Below are 13,729 nucleotides of genomic sequence, written 5' to 3'. Positions count from 1 at the left end.
ACACCATCTCATGAACTAGGGCAAGAACGGCAAAAATCTGTGTCTCTTGTACAATTTGAGCAAGCAAATGGCCCCTGGAAGCCTGTGTTTGAGACCCGATCTAGGCCTAACACGGAAGAATCTTGTGATTGATTGGTGAAGTCTGCCTCTAGCGCTAGGGAAAGAAGCGACAATATACTACTTGTGAATCTGGGGTGTCCTAGAACAACCTGGAAGACTTGAAGAAAAAGGGAGAGAGATTGATATAAAAGGGGATTATTGTAAAGGGACTATGCAAAGCTTTTAGGGGATGCAGGGAAGGAGAAAAGGTAATTTTCAGTCTGTCAGTTCTGCTGAAAACTGAACAGAAGGAGCATGCCTGTGACAATTCTGTATACCGCCTTTCCCCAAGCTGTGGCCTTCTTAAGTACTGACTATAGTGTCCTGGTGTCCCAGCTGCCCATGTGCTCCCAAAGTAAAGGCTTGGGATCCAATGTCCCATGTTTCCAATTTGCTCTTTTTAAAGACTCATGAGTTTCTCAGAAAAATTCAAGATGTGTCTCAGAAGCAATCACATAGAGAAACAAAATATAGAAGTGGGCAAAAAAGATATACGCATATTAAATTTATTATTTTTATAATAATATTAAGTGGTGCTATTGTTTTGCAATAAAGAACAATAGTACTTTGCATGGAACCCTCTTTTGAGAAACATATTTATGTTTCAATATGTTTTATATTTATTTGCTTACATAAGAAACACCACAAATGCCAGCAAAGAGGAGGAAATGTCTCAAAAACCTTTCAACATATATTATAGCAAATTATTCTTTTTTTAAGTGAGGAAGAGGGAGATGGATATTTGAACATTTTTTCTTGTTGAAACTACATTCCTGTGGTATTACTCAAATTAAATCTTTCAGTCATATTGAAAGTGGGAAGAGAAAAAGACTATATTAAAACCAAACAAAATGAATCTGGATCTTTTCATTATATTTTTCTATGTCTGTAACCTCCCAACCTGTCCTGTTTGTGAAAATATACAAATATAACTCTCCACAAGAAGAAACACTGGTCAGTCTTACCAGTCCTGTTTTTAAAAGTAGACTTTGTTTTGAGGGACCAAGAGTAAGGTGACTATATGTAGAAATGCCTATTTGAAAACCCTTCTTCTAGTCACATAGTAACCTCTCAATTTATGTCTCACATGCTTTTTTGAAAAAAACAAAGTTGTGTCAGAAAATATCGTTAGAATGATTGTATGGATTTCCAAATTGTGTCTTTTGTTTTAACAACTCATTTTTGAACTGTGGGATTACTTAACATAACAGAACTCTCATCATGCATAGAGCAACAAGCATGATATATTATCTACAAAGTGAATTTACAAATAGAAGGTAACAAAGATGTAAAAAAAGTAATATCTCTTGTCTTCATCCTTTGTGCATGTAAATACATGTATATATACAGTTCACTTTTTAATTTACTCATTCATTTAAAAAGCATTTTTAGTGGGCTGCCTAAAGATATGTGTACTGGAACCTGTGAATGTGGCCTTCTTTGGAGAAAGGGTCTTTGCGGCAGACATAGTTAAGGGTCTTGAGATAACATCATCCTGGATTACATGTGGGCCCTAAATCCAACAACAAGCGTCCTTATAAAAGGCAGAAGAGAAGACAGAGAGAGAGAGAAGAGAAGGCTGTGTGAAGATCCAGGCAGTGATTCGAGGTGTGCGGTCACAAACCAAGGAACAGCAGGCGCCATGAAAAGCTGGAAGAGGCAAGCAAGTATCCTCCCCTAGACAGAGTGGGAGACCCTTGAGAGCCTTGATTTCCTACTTCTAGCCTCCTGAATTACTAGAGAATCAATTTCTGTTGTTACCAGTTTGTGGTAATTTGTTACAGCAGCCCTAGGAAACTAATGCAGCGTCTTTCAGCACCTTCATATGCCAAGTATATGGTCAGGCAAGAACACATCTGTGAATAAGATATCATGTTGCCCTTGAAAGGATCACAATCCAGTGCAGGAAACAGGCATTTCACAATGTGTATTCTAGGTGTCGTTTAGACCAAGAGTCAGTGGGGGTCTGGAACAGGAGTCTCATTTACTGGGAGCTTTCATGTGTGCATGAGCGCACTGTAAAGGGCTCAGGTACATAAACACTCCAAGGTGCCTGGAGGTACTAGGGGCAACTTCCCAGCAGAAACAGTAAGTATGAACGGAAATTTTCATAATGAAATATTGGAAAGCAGGCCATGTGGGAGCTATCAAGCAGAAGAAACTGGAAGTATAAAAGGCACAAAAATGTAACAAAGCAAAATAGAAAAGTTTCAATTTGGCACAAGATGAAGCTACAAATGCATTCATTGAATCCAAATTGCAAAAGGCATACTTTCCCTGCTGACAAGTTATGCTGTTAAGTGAAGGTGGATCTGGCTGTTCAACAGGATGTCAAGGTGATGGAGAGATGGGGTGGGGAGACAATGGAGAGCTATAATCTATGAAAGGGTACAATTTGAGGCCAGGTGCAGTGGATCATGCCTGTAATCCCAACACTTTGGGAGGATGAGGTGGGTGGATCACCTGAGGTCAGGAGTTCAAGACCAGCCTGGCCAACATGGTGAAACCCCATCTCTACTAAAAGTACAAAAATTAGCAGGTTGTGGTGGTGTGTGCCTGTAGTCCCAGCTACTTGGGAGGCTGAAGTGGGAGAATCTCTTGAATCCAGGAGGTGGAGGTTGCAGTGAGACAAGATCGTGCAACTGCATCACAGCCTGGGTGACAGAGCGAGACTACATTTCAAATAAAAAAGAAGAAGAAGAAGAAAAAAAAGAAAAAAAAAAGAAAGAACATCATCTGAGTTGATTTTAGGAAATCACTCTGCTCTGGTGCTATTTTTCTTTCTTTTTTTTAATTCTTTTTTTTTTTTAATTATACTCTATGTTCTAGGGTACATGTGCACAACGTGCAGGTTTGTTACATATGTATACATGTGCCATGTTGGTGTGCTGCACCCATTAACTCGTCATTTATATTAGGTACATCTCCTAATGCTATCCCTTCCCCCTGCCCCAACCCCACAAAAGGCCGTGGTGTGTGATGTTCCCCACTCTGTGTCCAAGTGATCTCATTGTTCAATTCCCACCTATGAGTGAGAACGTGTGGTTTTCTTTTAGTTAATAATGTATGTTTGTACCCACTATTTTCCCTCTTCCCTTCCCCTATTCATGTAGGTAAGAGGTTCACATGTTCCTTGCCTTGAGGAGGGTTTGAGATATGGCTTCCTGGCTTTTGTTTTTAAAATCCTAAATTCACTGAAAGAGGAGGTGGCTCTTAGAAAACAAGACAAACAAAGAAAAAAATAGAGAGAGAAGAAGGAGAGAGAGATTTCCCAGGCTAAAAAGAAATTTTTCTTCTGGATTGACAACTAGATTGAGGCTGATGGTTTGAGAGCAGTACAGATAAGTGGACATATGCTGCATGTGACATGCAGGATCCTAGGCTTGGGGCTGTAGCTCATTGAAGATATTGTATGCCAAGAGAGGTGAGGAGCAGCAGAGCATCAAATTGAAGGATCTCTGCAGCTCTACAGGCCAGGGCTATGATCTTAGCAGAAATCAGTGTAGCCTCATGACCGATGACTTGAGGGACTTCCCCAAAACTTGATACTCCCCTAGACACTCAGCACAATCACAGTCGGGGAAGAGGCTGCTAAGAATGAGTGAAGTTGAACTCTCCACCAGTTCAGCTAGATAGAAACTTGACATCTAATTTAAATAAAGCAATAGAATATGGTATTTTACTGAGTCTTTAAGATACATATCCACCTATGAAAGTAGTGTCATGGCAGAGATACTAATTGTATTTAATATCTCTTCTTTCTTTTTTAATAAGAGAACTCCTGAGTGTTAGTTGGGACGACGGTTGTGCAAAATGAAAAGTCCATTTCCCAGCCCGCATTGTAGACTAAGCTCTGGGGTTTGAGTAATGTGCTGCTTATGGCTCGTGTTTTTCAAGGAAGAGGGTGTACTCTTTCCTTCTGCTTTTCTCCCTTCCAACAAATTAGAGTAAGAGCAAGGCACTAAGCCTTCTCAGATGAGCATGATTCGAGGAGTGGCAGATCCACAAGAGAGAAGGACTTCATACCCCTGGCAACTTTACAGAAGGAACTTCCCATTCAAGTAGGAAATTTACGTGAAACAGAAACAAGCTTCTGTCTTGTGGACCAACATTTTTCATGTCCTTGTCAAATAAGCTGAACCAACATTCCACTAACACCAGTCTATGAAAGGAACTGGAATGGGAAGAGATTGCTGGTGGGGAACATTTTTGAACATCCAACTTCTGGCCCTGGACATGATGGAAGGAATAGATACTAGACTATTATCCCACTATTAACAGATGTGAGACTGTATAAAATATGTTAATCAAGTTTTTTCAAGCCTTGGTCAGCAGAAAACTGAGGACTATGATCCTTGAGAGACACATGAAGCATAGGGGGATGCATTATTGACTATAGTTTACTATCTGAGAGCAATTTCCAAACTGTGACCCCAAAAAGTGGAGCTTAAGCAGACAGCAACAGTCTTGCTGGCCACATAAAAGGGAGATTGAAGTTTAGGTCTACTGAAGGAGCTGAAATTTGCATCTCAGGTTACCAGAAATAAAAGAGCTTAGCAGAGAAGAATCCCCGGGAATCTGCATCGATATCCTCTGTTAAGTCTTTGACTGAATGCCTATGCATGCATATGGTACAATTCAAAAAGGCCTAAGTAAAAGCAGCTACTTTGGGCTGCTTTCTGTGGCTTAAATGGAAATACCAGAGAATACATAGTGCTGACAGACAGGGTAATGCCAACAACCCAAAACTGAGGCCCCAGAAAGGTCATGATTTAGGAGTAGGGACTACTCTAGCCCTAGCATAAGTGTACTCTAGACCTACTCTAACAAAGCTGAAAACCAAACCTCTCAGCAGAATCAAGCTGAGCTGCCAGTAACTTAATCCTCTGCCAGAATAAGAGCCAACATTCTTCATAGCAAGACAAATAAATTCAGAATCTCAACAATATAGCATCCCATGTCAGGCATAAAAATTAAAAATTACTAGCCATATGGAGAATTTTTTAAAAATGTGACCAAACTATGACAAAGAAATGGCAACAGAAACAAACCTAGAGATGACATTCATGGTGGAATTAGTATAAAAAAAGACTTCAGATGAACAGATGTGGAATCTCAGCAAATAAATAGAAACCAAAGAAATGGAAACAAATGAAAATTACAGAATTAAAAATATATAATTTCTGAAAGTTAAAAATTTGCTAACTTTAACAGCAGTTTGAATACTGTAAAAGAAAAGATCTTGAAGACAGGTAAATAGAAAATATCCAAATTAAAGAACAGAATGAAAAAAGAAAAAAGGCTGCTAAATATATATATACAGAGCTTCAGTGACCTATGGGTTGTTATAAAGTCCTCTAACATGTGGAATAGAAGTCCTAGAAAGAGAAGAGAGATTTTGACAAGAAAAAAAAAATGTTAAAAGAAATAACAGTTCAAAAAAGCCCCAAACTGACTGAAAAATAAAAACCCACAGAGAATATTGTTCAGCACCAAATAAGTAATGCCTCTGAAGACATTAATTTATTTTCTCTGCAAGATGTGAACATTTAAAAACTTGGTTTTGAAAATTCCAACTTCTGAATCTAGCCATAATTGAGGAATGAACCACAAAACTGCATAAACACAAAGAAAACCACATCTAGACATACCATAGTATAATTGCTTTAAATTAAATTAAAAATAAAAATTCCAAAACATCTAGAAGAAAAAACATATTACATATAAGAAAGTAACAATAGAATAATCATTAATTTCTCATCAGAAACAGTACAACCCAGAAAACAATGGAATGACAGTTTTAAAATGCTAAAAAGTAAACTATTAAATTAGGAGTCTAAATCCAGCAAAAGTTTCCTTCAAAAGTAAAGCAAATCTAGATATTTTCAGATAACAAAAGTGACCACCTGCACTAGAAGAAATGTTAAATAAGCTTATTCCAGTTAAGGGGAAATTGTACCTGGCAGAAACTCAAATCTACATGAATGAATGAAAGAACACTACACAATTTTCTCTTTCCTTCATTTCTTTAAAAAGAAATTGACTGCTTGAAGCATAAGTAATAACAATGTGTTGTGGGATTCATAATGTATAGGAGTAAAATATATGACAAATAGACAAAGCATAGGGGAGGGTAAATGGAAGTATATTTATGTATGGTTTTTACATTATATATAAAGTGGTATACTATCAATTTAAGTTATACTATGATAGGCTAATAATGTATACTGTATGCCCTATAGAAACAACTGAATAAATGAAACAATGAAATAATAAGCCAAAAAAGCAGATGAAGTATAATACTAAGAAGTGCTTAATTAAAATGAAGGAAGGAAAAGATGGAAAAAGAAAAGGGATAAATGGGCCAATTAGAAAACAAATAGTAAAATGGTAGATTTAAACCCAACCATACCGGGGATTATGTTAAGTGTACAGGTACTAAACAATCAATCAAAAGACAAAGAAGCAAGACCCAATTAGATGCTGTTTTCAAGGGATTCTCCTCAAACATAAAGACATACATAAGTTAAAAGCAAAAGAATGGGAAAAAAATGTACCATGTAAACATTAATTATAAAAAGCTGGAAAAGGCTATATTAATATCAGACATAGTGTCCCACTTGAGAACAAGGCATATTACCAGCACTAAAGAGACATTTTATTTTGATAAAGCAGAAATACATTAAGAAGATATAACTATGCTAAAAGTGTATGCACTTCATGATAGAACTTTAAAATAAATGAAGCAACAACTGGCAAAAGTAATAGAAAAATAGGCCTATAATTGCAGTTGGATAGTGTAGCACTCCTTGCGCAGTAATTGTTTGAAGTATAAAAGACAAACAATAGTAAGCATGTTGATTTGGACCACACTATCGACCAACTTAGTCTAACTGACATTAACAGAGCACTACATCCAACACCTGAGCCATACACTGGGTCATAAAACAAGGTTTAATAAATTTTAAAGAATTGGAGTATTACAGAGTATGTTATCTTTTTTTTTTTTTTATTTTAAATGGAGTCTCGCTCTGTTGCCCTAGCTGGAGTGCAGTGGTATGATCTTGGCTCACTGCAACCTCCACCTCCCAGGTTCAGGCGAGTCTCAGGCCTCAGCCTCCTGAGTAGCTGTGATTACAGGTGCCCACCACCATGTCTGGCTAATTTTTGTATTTTTAATAGAGATGGGGTTTCACCATATTGGCCAGGCTGGTCCTGAACTCCTGACCTCAGGTGATCCACCCGCCTCAGCCTCCCAAAGTGCTGAGATTACAGGTGTGAGCCACCGCACTTGGCTCTGAAGTGGGATACTGTGTCTGATATAGTATTTCCCATAAATGTTTAGGGATAAATTTAACAAAAGATATGATAACTTCTTGGCTAAAAACTATGAAACATTACTGAGAGACACGAAAGATCTTTTAAAACAGAGATATTAAAAAACATGTTATCTGACTAACATGGAATAAAATTAAAAGTAAATGAAAAGCGTATCAGAAAGAAGTTATTACATGTTTAGGACTTAAGCAACCACTTCTAAATACTATAATTTTAAGTAAGAGAATTCAGAAAAGATTAGAAAATAATTTGAGAGATAGCTAAAAACAGTGCTTAACTTAAAACATACAGCTTTAAATGCTTATGTTAGAACATAAGAAAAGATTTAAAATACATGTTTTACGTTTTCATTTAGAGAAGATAAAAACCAGGTGTAAACTAAACTGAAATTAAGTTGAAAGAATAAAATATTTGTTCGTTTATGAGCAGCAATCAATTTTTTTAATAAAAAAAAAAAAGGGACACACAGAACAGAAAATCAATGAAAACAAAAGTTGGCTTTTTGGAAACATTAATGAATTTGATAAGCCTTAAAGCAGACCGAAGAAAAAAGAGAGAAAATAATACAAATAACAAATATTAGGACTCAAAGAATGAACATCTCTGGAATGATTGCCATTAAGGCACATAAATGTTTAGGGATACATTTAACAAAAGATATGATAACTTCTTGGCTAAAAACTATGAAACACTTCTGAGAGAAATGAAAGAAGGTCTTTAAAAACAGAGATTTTATAAAACAGATTCAATCTATGAATCCCATGTGCATAGACTGAAAGATACAGATGTCAAGCAGATGCACGATGCTGGTGTCAAATCTCAAATTAATCTATAGGCCCAATGCAATCCCAGTCAACTTCTAGTTGATTCTAAATTATATATGGAAATATGAATAATCTAGAATAGTTTGAACAAACTTGTAATAGAACAAAATTGATTATACTACTTATTTCAAGACTTACTATCATCAAAAGATACTGTCAATATGTGAAAAGATGAGAAAATATTCACAAGACATATCTGATAAAGACTTTTATCCAGAATATATATATAAAAGTTCTACAACTCACTAATACAAATAGCACAATAAAATTAATGGGCAAAGAACTTTAACGGAAAGTTGACAAAAGAAGATATACACTGGTCAATATCCACAGAAAAAGTGTTTAGCACAAAAGTTATTGATAAATTCAAATTAAAACCACAATGAGATACCACTACGGTTGGAATGGCAGTTTTAAAACGCTAAAAAATAAACTATTAAATTAGAAGTCTAAATCCAGCAAAAGTTTTCTTCAAAAATAAAGGCAAATAAAGATATTTTCAGATATCTTTCACTGAATAACAACATCAAGTGTTGGCGACAATGTAGAATGATTATAACTCTCACACATTGTTGGATAGAATGTAAAATGATACTAGTTTGAAAAACTATCAACTTTATAAAGTTGAACATAGGACTTAGCAATTCCACTCCTAGGTGTCTACTCAAAAGAAAGAAAACATATACCCAGTGGTATGCTGATAAATATTTAACCACCACATTAAAATTAATTAATAAAAGTGAAAAAAATTTAAAGCCTGATTTGCAGCATTGCCAATTTTTGTGGCATGAATACTCGCACTGTGGCCAATGTTAAGCTACCAACATAACGTCACTAAACACAGAGTTGGGAAGAGATATCCATTATCAGCTCTACTGAGCCAGTGAGAGTTAGCTCCACCATACCCATGTATAGGGCCAAAAGATATTTGTAGTCATAATTTCATCATAATAACAAAAGACTGGAAGCAACTGAAATATTCTGCAACAGCAAAGTGGACAAATACATAATGGAAGTCATATAACCAATTGACAATGAAAAGGGATGAGCTACTGACACATGAAACATTATGAATGAAAAACAGCACAGACACAAAGGAGTATACAGTATGATTCTACTAATATGAAGTTCTAAAGTAGGCAAAACTCAGTCACCATAATGCTGGCTGCAGCAGGGAGGCACAGCTGGGACCGCACACTCCAAGGAGCCAGTGGGAGCCCCGCTCCTTCTGAGTTGGGGCAGGAGCTATCCTGGTGCCACTACAGCCGCTCAAATCCAACTGTAGATCCAGGCCTCCTGCTCCATGGAGCAGGCAGGAGATGGGGACAAGTGGGAGCCCTGCCCCTTCTGAGTTGGTGGGGCAGGGCTCCACAAGTGCAGAAGTAATGCCACAAATATTGAAGTATTGGAGGATAAAACAAAATGCAAGTCATGAGTTTCCCAATTGACTTATCTTTTTATAGATATTATTTGTTTACAGGGGTAATGTAATCTTTATATTTGCAAAGTGGAAGTATAAAGTGGAAATATGAAAGAAAATTTTATGTTCTCCTCAGCTGCCACCTTGGCTACTTCATATACACATTTTCTCTTTAACCTTTTCCAAATTATTCTTTCTCTCCATCTCATCAAAGAAGTATATCTGTCAAGGCTAAAAGAAAACATCATGGGTTTATATTTAGATGATACTTTAAGAGGTACTTCCAATAAAATGTTACAATTACTATTGTTACAAGTGGCTTTGTGGAATTACAGAGGGAGACGTTCTTAAACTGCTCTCTAAATATGAATCAAATTCAAAGCACGTTATTTTTTTCCAACTAGTATCTCTTAACTCCCTTAAACACATGAGCATTTTAAGTGTGATGTGAAACCTTTCAAGTTGTTTTATATTCATTTATGCTTATCAAAACATTATTTTCAAGTAACTATTTATATGCAAATGTTCTCCTGCGCATTTCCCCTTAAAGGAAGTTGAAGTAAAAAGGTCAAATTGTAGTCAGAACATTTAATTTAGGGCTTTATCTTGATCAAATCTCATCTTAAAATATATTTTTCCGGAAGCTTCAGAATACATTTACTTTCTCCCACCTCCCTATCCTGTATCATCATTTAAATTGTATTAATCTATCAACATTGCAGAATTTTAACCAAAAAAAGTTAATAGCCTTTGATTAAAAAAAAGGTTTATTAATTTGAGAACGTGCTTAAAAGATAATCCACACTATTTTAATATATAAAAAGTAGATAGCATTTATAATGGGAAGTTTTGCCTTGGCAAAATATTTCAGGTATCCATATTCTTCTTTTCCTTTCACTTGGAAATGGAAAAGAGATGAGCTGTCTTAATTGATAGTCTCCACATCATCCTTGCTCCCTTAGCATTTGATTTTGACCTATGGGAAATAGCAATATCAGGAGATCAGAGGTTTAGAAGAAGATGGGGATCAGGTATTAATACTCCCACTCCCTCCCTATGTTGCTATGATTTTGACAGTCCCTGTCAGGCAGTGCTTCTTTCAGAGCTCTTTCAGAGCTCAACTTCTTCCCAGGCTTAGTTACATGGTTCCCTCCTTTTGATCCTTCAGGTCTATGAGTGGTAACAACTTATTGTTGCAGAAAGCTGATTGCCTCACCTTCCGTTGTTTTTCCTTCCTTCCACACTTCCTTCCTCTTTTCCTCCCTCCCTCCCTTCCGTACCCCTCCTCTCCTTCCTTCCTTCCTTCTTCCTTCCTTCCTTCCCTCCCTTCTTTCCCTTCCTTCCTTCCTTCCTTCCTTCCTTCTTTCCTTACCTCCCTCCCTCTTTCTTTTCCTCCTTCCTTCCTTCCTTCCTTCCTTCCTTCCTTCCTTCCTCCTTCCTTCCTTCCTTCCTTCCTTCCTTCCTTCCTTCCTTCCTTTCTTTCTTTCTTTCTTTCTTTCTTTCTTTCTTTCTTTCTTTCTTTCTTTCTTTCTTTCTTTCTTTCTTTCTTTCTTTTTCTTTCTTTCTTTCTTTCTCTCTTTCTTTCTTTCTTCCCGAGTCTTGCTCTGTTGCCCAGGCTGGAGTGCTATGGCACAATCTCAGCTCACTGCAACCTCTACCTCCTACAATTCTCCCTGCTTCAGCCTCCTGAGTAGCTGGGATTACAGGCACCTGTTACCATGTCTGGTAATTTTTGTATTTGTAGTACAGATGGGACTTCACCATGTTGGCCAGGCTGGTCTCAAACTACTGACCTCAGGTGATCTGCCCGCCTTGGCCTCCCAAAGTGCTGGGATTACAGGCATGAGCCACCGCACCTGGCCAATTTGTTTTCTTAACTGTTCCCATACCTCTGTAAAAAGTCCTTTCATTAAATTCTCTTCCATTATGTCTTTTTAGGAATGCCATGTTTTCTCTTTGGACCCTGACTGACACAGCGATTGGTTAGACATGACCCCAGGAAACAGATTGTCAAAGTAGATTCTGGACTGATTGTCATGAGTCCTAGATAATCTTCTTAACAAGAGAAAATATGCCATTGGTAAGTTTGGCATGAAAAGGCGTTATGTTAACTCAAATTCTCAGCAGTAATAGCATGAGACAGGGTCCAAGTGGAGAACAGGATTTGGGAGATGAAGTAGCTGGACATTTGTTGCTATTGCTTTGACAGTAATAACATAGCTATAGGGGGTTATATAGCTACTTCTGACTGCCTTGGAGAACTTTTTTTTTAAAAAGAAAAACATAAAGCCTTACCCTCCCAAATCAAGGTTGAGGGGGAGAATCAGAATGCCCTTTTGATGTACCTAAAGCAAATCCTCGTCTCATGTAGCTGTAAGGAAGATATGGTTAAGGTTCATGCCCAAGGCATGATTGTATAGGTTACAGAGTTACAAAACCAGTTAAATAGGCAATCTGGTCAAGTTAAGCTAAGGTAAGGGCCTCATTTAGGAAGCACTGGGACTCTCAAACTTAGTATAGGGAAATTTGGGCAGAAATAGCCCATGCTGAGAACAGTAAAGCCTTGCAGACCTCTCTGGATCATTTTTGCCAATTGAAGCAATCATTCGCCTTCTCTAGGGGAACAGAATTCCTCTGCATAAAATAATTTCAAAGCTTTCACATTTAGCATTTTCCTTCAAGAGGGGGTACCAAATTTTGAAGGGATTCACCCTACCACTCCCCCTTGCTTCCAGATGTATAGTAGATCCCAGCACAGTCTAGATAGGGAAGGTCTGCTCTAAGAGGAGATGGTAGGGTCTGAGGAAATTGTAGGGTCTTGCTAATTTATAATGACAATTCTGGGGACCTTGCATGGAAGTGGATTCCAAGGGTTTTGGAGCAAGGAGAGTGAAATACACTGTTGGATTGGACCAGATTCATCAATATGGGTGCACATTCCTGAGATTTTGGATTTAATGTGTTGCCTCCAGCTCTTGGCAATGGTGCCAACAATTTCCTGTGTTTTTAAATAAAGCCTTGACTCAGTGGTAGCCTATATCCAATATGGCTGAGATGCTAGAACTTCTCTGGCATAGTGTTGAGAAAGAAGTGTAAGTCTTAAAAATGTGAAAATATTGGAGTGAATATATTACGTTGAATATGCTTAGCCACTCTCTAATGCTAACCTGCAGAGGGACTGGTGGACCTTTCTTCTTCAAGACGTTCATTGGTGAAGACAGCATTAGCATCCCTAAAAAGAAGGTTCCGGTTTGCCACTAGGGCAATGTATTAGTCTGTTTTCATGCTGCTGATAAAGACATATTGGAGACTGGGAAGAAAAATAGGTTTAATGGACTTAGAGTTCCACATAGCTAGGGAGGCCTCACAAACATGGTGAAAGCAAGGAAGAGCAAGTCACATCTTACATGGATGGCAGCAGGCAAAGAGAGAGCTTGTGCAGGGAAACGCCCATTTTTAAAACCACCAGATCTCATGAGACTCATTCAGCATCATGAGAACAGCCCAGCAAAGACCTGACCCCATAATTCAATCACCTCCCACCGGGTTCCTCCCATGATACATGGGAATTGTGGGAGTTACAATTTAAGGTGAGATTTGGGTGGCAATACAACCAAACCATATCATTCTGCCCCTGGCCCCTCCCAACTCTCATGTCCTCACATGTCAAAACCAGTCATGCCTTCCCAGCAGGCCCCCAGTCTCAACTATTTTCGGCGTTGACTCAAAAGCCCACAGTCCAACCTCTCATCCGAGACAAGGCAAGTCGTTCCACCTATAAGCCTGTAAAATCAAAAGCAAGTTAGTTACCTCCTTGATACAATGGGGGTATAGGCATTGGGTAAATTTAGCCATTCCAAATGGGAGAAATTGGCCAAAACAAAGGAGCTACAGGCCCCATGTAAGTCTAAAATCCAGTGGGGCAGTCAAATCTTAGAGCTCCAAAAGGATCTCCTTTGACTCCATGTTTCACATTCAGGCCTCAATGATGCAAGAGGTGGGTTCCCATGGCCTTGGGCAGCTCTGCCCCTATGGCTCTGCAGAGTAC

This window comes from Macaca mulatta, chromosome 5 (genome assembly GCF_049350105.2).
Source record: "Macaca mulatta isolate MMU2019108-1 chromosome 5, T2T-MMU8v2.0, whole genome shotgun sequence".
NCBI lineage: Eukaryota > Metazoa > Chordata > Mammalia > Primates > Cercopithecidae > Macaca > Macaca mulatta.
The sequence above is the reverse complement of the archived record's forward strand: the minus strand, read 5'-3'. Positions refer to the sequence as shown.